This window comes from Cucurbita pepo, unplaced genomic scaffold, assembly GCF_002806865.2.
Source record: "Cucurbita pepo subsp. pepo cultivar mu-cu-16 unplaced genomic scaffold, ASM280686v2 Cp4.1_scaffold000515, whole genome shotgun sequence".
NCBI classification, from domain to species: domain Eukaryota; kingdom Viridiplantae; phylum Streptophyta; class Magnoliopsida; order Cucurbitales; family Cucurbitaceae; genus Cucurbita; species Cucurbita pepo.
This window is the reverse complement of record NW_019646744.1, coordinates 13,134-20,084: the sequence shown is the minus strand read 5'-3', so window position 1 is coordinate 20,084 and position 6,951 is coordinate 13,134. Positions and strand designations below refer to the sequence as shown.

The 6,951-nt window shown below is 31.7% G+C and overlaps 1 non-coding gene across 1 annotated transcript; it reads left to right on the top strand.

The window, feature by feature from the left end:
- The first annotated feature begins 1,091 nt into the window (after window positions 1-1,091).
- On the top strand, window positions 1,092-1,165 carry TRNAI-UAU. The gene has a single exon. It is a non-coding gene; the product is annotated as a tRNA-Ile (tRNA).
- Window positions 1,166-6,951: the final 5,786 nt, after the last annotated feature.

Here is a 6,951-nt window from a genome sequence, read left to right as displayed (position 1 = left end):
TCTATGCAACGAGAACACTTAAGGTTCTAGTTGAAGGATTCATTCTATTATTCTTTGGTAAACTATTTAATTATGGGATATGTGGCACAATGGTAGCTAGTTTGATTCCAGATTAGAAGGTTGCATGTTCGATTCACTCGGATCCGTGGCACAATGATAGTGCATCTGACTCCAGATTAACTAATTCACGTTGGGTTTATGTTCCATTGTTTTTTTTGTGCATTCATAACTTATTTATGGATGAAACTTGTCATCACGCACCATAAGAACAGAAGGTTGCGTGTTCGATTCACATTGGGTTTATGCTCTGTTGTTTAATAGTCATGGGATCTGTGGCGCAATGGTGGCGCGTCTGACTTTAAACTTTGGTAAATTATATAATCATGGGATCTGTGGTGCAATGTCGTGTTCATGTTTCATTGTTTGTTTGTGCATTCTTTAACTTATTTATGGATGAAACTTGTAATCATTGAATTACATGAATACACTTTAGGCTTTCTTTCTATTCATAGACTTTGGTAGTAATGGTGGTGGGTCTGACTCTAGATCAGAAGGTTGCATGTTTGATTCACATCGAGTTGATATTTGATTGTTGGTTCTTGCATTCATAAACTTATTTTTAGTCATCCTTTTACTTATTTTAAAATTAATTAACATAATATAATTTGGGGGAGCCAATCAATTATTTTATAAATGTTTTAATTAAATAAATTAGCAATAAAAATTGTTGGTATATAAATGATTTCCCTCTTTATACTTTTAAAATTAAATGATTTTATTGTAGGCCGAGGAAGCCGAAACTCAAGTCGTTGAAGAAGGGAAACATGCTCGGGATATTTGTAGAATAAAATGGTCAAAGTCAACCTACAGGAAGACGAGAATATCAAAGAAGTTTTATTCATATGTGAAAATCATGCATAAAGTTTAGGGTTGTAAAGATATGTTAAAATAATTTTAACGTTTTCTTAAAAAGAGATTTTAAATAATAGACCCAAAAGTTAAACGATCATTTTTAAGAATAAATTTGAAAATGAAAATGATAATAAAAGGAAAAAATTGATTTTTGATAATGATATGTTAATATAAAACAAGGTCCCGTAGCTCAGTTGGTTAGAGCGTTGGTCTTATGAGCCGAAGGTCGCGGGTTTGAACCCCGCTAGGACCAATGCATGATCGTACACATGTTATTATATCATACAATATATTAAATGGTAACGCGTTTGAATCCCGAGAATCTTTATACCCTAGAAGCAGTAACCAAAGTGACCACGACCTAATAGCATTACTAAAGTACACATGTTATTATATCATACAATATATTAAATGGTAACGCGTTTGAATCCCGAGAGTATCTTTATACCCTAGAAGCAGTAACCAAGTGACCACGACCTAATGGTCACCTAATAGCATTACTAAAGTACACATGTTATTATATCATACAATATATTAAATGGTAACGCGTTTGAATCCTGAGAGTATCTTTATACCCTAGAAGCAGTAACCAAGTGACCACGACCTAATAGATCACGAGTATTTGAAGTATTTCTTCACTCAATAGGAACTAAAAGACGAAAATAATAGTTTCTTATGTTTCCAACCAATAATAGATCACGAGTATTTGAAGTATTTCTTCACTCAATAGGAACTAAAAGACGAAAATAATAGTTTCTTATGTTTCCAACCAATAATAGATCACGAGTATTTGAAGTATTTCTTCACTCAATAGGAACTAAAAGACGAAAATAATAGTTTCTTATGTTTCCAACCAATAATAGATCACGAGTATTTGAAGTATTTCTTCACTCAATAGGAACTAAAAGACGAAAATAATAGTTTCTTATGTTTCCAACCAATAATAGATCACGAGTATTTGAAGTATTTCTTCACTCGATAGGAACTAAATATCTGGTGAAGATAAGGGGAGATAGCTAAAACTGGTGAGGATTATGAGGTAGACATACAATACCATTCAAGAAAGGAAAATGTGGAGGGGAGATAGCTAAAACTGGTGAGGATTATGAGGTAGACATACAATACCATTCAAGAAAGGAAAATGTGGTTGTCAATGCCTTGAGGAGGAAAACAGCTCACTCGTCAACTATGATCACCGAATAGTCACAAGTGCAAGTTGACTTGGAGCGGGCAAAGATAATAGTCATAGTTAGACAAGTTGTGCTACATATTGCTCAACTACAAATCCTAAGGCACCAAATTATAGATTCCTAACAAGGGACTCCTATTCTTTTAAAGACCATGAGTCATCCGGTTGACAATTTTTCTAAGTTTCGAGATAATGAACCTCTTTGTCAAGGACGTTTGTGATAAGCTAAGGAACAAGATAGTAACGTAGACTTATAACTCAAACGTTATAAGAATTGTTACATGTCTGCGTGTGAATCGATTCTAAGTTATACCTTATGGAATTCACTTATAATAAATAATTTCAAAGCAATCATTTGTATATGGGAAACAATGTAGATCCAAATTATTGGGATGAAGTGGGTAGATGCAAGCTATTAGAATTAGAGTTGGTTCAAGCTACCCATGAGATTATGCAGAAGATCAAAATGAGGATGTATACAACCTAGGATTAGACAGAAAATTTATGCCGATGTAAAGTATAGGAACCTAGAGTTTGAAGTAAGCGACAAGGTATTCTTGAAGATGGCACCGGTGAAGTGTGTTTTGAGATTCAAGTGTAAAAACAAGTTAAACCCACACTTCATCGTTCCCTTTGAAATTATAAATTGGACACACTTCTGGCATATTGATTAGCTCTACCACAATCCCTTTTTGTCATGCATTACGTGCTTTAGAAGATCATGTTAAGTATGTATATAATGTTTTGACTATTTTGCGCAAAAAAAAAAAAAAAGTTTATATGTAAATTTAAAGAAATGTAGTTTTTGCATAGAAAAATGTAATTTTCTCAAGTTTGTAGTTTTATCTAATGGTGTTAAGTTGATGAGGAGAAAGTGAATGCGGTAAAAGATTGGCATACACCTAAAACTTGGTCCGGTGTAAAGTGCAACATTATGCTTTGGTTTGGCATCATTATGATTTGGTTTGTGGGTTGTACACCTTGCAACATTATCTTTGGCTTAAAGAATTCGTTATACATACGAACCATGAAATTTTAAAGCACTTGAGAGGACAAAATAAGCTCAATCGACGACATGCCAAGTGTTTGGAATTTATTGAAACGTTCCCTTACGTAATTAAGTACAAACAAGGTAAGGAGAAGATTGTTGTTAATGCTTTAGCACAAAAATATACCATATTTAGTACCTCGATGCTAAGATGTTGGATTTTGAACATATAAAGATTTTGTATCATCACGTTGTGTTCCTTGCTCCTGTTGTTGAATCTTGTGAAAAAAGACTCGTGGTGGATCATTAAAAATGATTTGATAGATTTTTATTTAGAAAACGACAAATTTTGCATAGAATCTTGTTCCATACGTGAGTTACTTGTAAGGAAAGCTCATAGAGGTGGTTTAACGACACACATGGAGTTTCTAAAATTTATGATATGCTTACCAAACATTTTTATTGCCTTAAAATAAGACATGATGTTAATAAAGTTGGTGCTAATTGCATAGCATATAAACAGACCGAGTCTAGGCTTTAACCACATGGTTTATATTTTCTGTTACCTATGTTGGTTTTGACCCATGATCGAAATATGTCGAAACAAATAAATAAAACAGAAAAAAACAACGTGAGGGGAGAGATCGTCTCAAATGAGGAACATTAAGCACTATATTTTTCAATTCTATTTGTTGTTGTGAATAAAGCATACATCTCAACGCTATTTATACCGAGGAAAACATTTTAATATTTTTCCTAAACTTTCTCCCCGAGTTAGAAACTAATAAGAATTCTCCTGAACTGACTCACAACATGTACATATGGTCCTTTCATTGATATAACAATGGATTTTGTTTTAAATTTACCTAGGACTAGGAAAGGTAGTGATAACATCTTTACTGAGGTCGATAGATTTAGTAAAATGACTCATTTTATTTCTTGTCACAAAATTGATGTTACAAAACATATAGACTTGTTCTTTAGGGAACTTGTACATTGCATGGTTAGTGATCATGATGTTAAATTTTTAAGCCACTTTTGGCGTGTTTTATGGAGTAATTTGGGAACTAAGCTCGTATATTCAACTACTTATCATCCTGAAAAGGATGGTCAAATCGAGCTTGTTAATATGCTATGCAACGAGTACTATCATCCTGTAATGGATGGTCAAACCAAGCTTGCAAATTCTTGTATTTTAGAACTTGCATGTCAGAGTCATTAAAGAGATGCTGATCAAACCGTTTATAGAGTGATTCAAATTACGTATTTGAAAACAAGTATTCTTTAATATATGTTGTGATCATCAAGCTAATATGTTTAAAAAATTTTCCTTGGATTGAATCTTTATTTTTTTTTGACTTCTTTGATAATTTAGATATAAAGGTCTTGTTCTTAATCAACTTATTGTGCTTTTAAGCCTTCAGTTTGTTCCTTTGTATTTCTCGTGTTTAGATTTGTATGCTATAATCATTCAATTAGTTTTGATCCAGCTATCTTGTGGAGTGATTCAAATCACACGTTTTGAAGCAAATTTTCTTTACTCTTAATCTTGATCATCAAGGTAATTCATTCCAAAAGTTTCACTTATGATGATTCTTTATGGTTTTTGGGGTTCTTGCATAATTTAGATCCAAGGGTCTTGTTCCTCCACGAAGTTTATTAAATCAAATCCCAAGAGTTTCATAACACTTTTGAACTGTCCCAAAATTGTTTGTGATATAATTAAGACCATAAAATGTTAGTATAGCTACTATTTTAAACAATTAGTAACATTGATAACACTATGTAGGATGAATTTTAGATAGTTAAGTTATATTGGTTCCATGAATAAACTGTAAGCTAGATTTTCTGAACAAATGGAATTTGAACCTAAATTTCCGTTGAGATGAATCTACTAACAATCAGCTAGAATGAGCTTAGGAGAACCAAGTTGAGTCTAAAATTGTAATTAAACTTAGTATTGGAACGTCGACAGGTTAGATCAGATGAAATTATTTTGAAGCATGGATAACACGTACTCAATGTCGCATATTTATGTGTCATTATTATATTATGATATTCGTACGAACAGGATGATGCATGAGCTTTCTTTCTGCTGAATTATGATTGTTATGTTAATATGATCATGTTTAAGTCTTATGAGACATCATGATGTATCATGCATGAACGACGGGATGGAATACCATTAATATGTACGTACATCCCATAAGAAAGTTATGTCGTGATAACTATGGGATTATCATGCATGTTATATGTCATATGATCATGGATTACTTTTATAGCTTGTTATGCACAAACGTGTACACTATCATATTATTCACGTTCGTTTCCTTTATGTTGGCGTTCAATAGTATAAGTGTGCGTTATCCATAGTCAAACTTATGGGATATGTTAGCGAGCTGGCTTGGTGATTTCATGCGTGTGTGTGAATAGTGTGTAATGAAGCGCTATGTTTAACGACCAAAAATTTTCTACTTAATATAAGGTCGCCATTGTATACATATCATGAACATTGAATGCGGAAATATTTCATTTAAACTTCCCTAAAATGTTTTATTCATCTTAAAACATAGTCATGGACTCATGTGTTCTGAAAACACTTTTGAAAACGACACAACAAAAGACAATAAAATAAATAAACTTTAAATTAAAAACATCCTATTCTAGCCTAAGTCTAAGAAAATAATACGACTACCCTATGCATGTGTCATGGTCTGGAGTTGCGATGTCGTCATCAACCGTACATGAATGTCTTGCCTTAACCTAAAATAGAGGTAGCACGTGGCTTGAGTATTTTAAGAAATACTTAATAAGTGACCCCACTATTGGGGTTAAATGCAAGAACATGTGAATGCAATGACAGGACCTATCATATCAGTCTCTTTTCCTACGACACTATCCTAATGGACAGCTTGGGATGTGTACCATATACTATTGGGGGTTAAATGCAAGAACATGCAAATGCAATGACGGGACCTACCATATGCATTCAACCCTACCTTATAGATAAAGTAGAGCCCAAAAAATAATCATGATACGTAGAGTATATAAATGAATTTTTTCTCCAACAGTAAGGTTAATCAATAAATATTTTTAAATACTCATCATATATTTAAAATTTTTCATGCAAAGACAAGGTTCCTATGTATGAATGATGGTATCAATTAAAAGACCATCAAATAGTTGTTGATAGACCATATCCACATTTATTCAAAATCTATTGTAAATTTCAAATAAAATACCATAGCATGTATGTAGTAGTAGTCTTAATGGAGACAAAACGTCGATATTCTTTAAATTCAAATATGAATGTCAACTTGAATATAGCTCAATTGGTCTTTCACTTTTTATATATTTTATAAATTAGAAAATGAGTATGGACTTTTGAGTTCATAGACATTTCATATTTAACCTAAAATAATTCCTCAATTCTAAACTTGCATTTACATGCCTTTTTCTTTTTCCAATAGATTTTGTAGATAGAAAGTCAAAGGTTTGACCTTCCAAACAAGTCTTTACCATTTTTTTTTTTTTTACTCTTTTAGGTTATTAATTTGATTTTTAATATTTTAAAATGTTGTGCACTTTTTCTGATAACCTTAAAAAAAAAAAAATAATAATAATAAAAAATAAAATAAATAATAATCTCAATTCTAAAAATATTAAAATTTATAAGTAAAATGTTATTGTATTAACCTGACTAACCTAACCGTAGCTTAACTGGTTGAAATATTATTCTCGATATTACATGTACGTATGTATGTATATATATATATATATATATATCTATGTATGTATATATACATATATATATCTATCTATATATATATATATATATATATATATATATATATATATATAT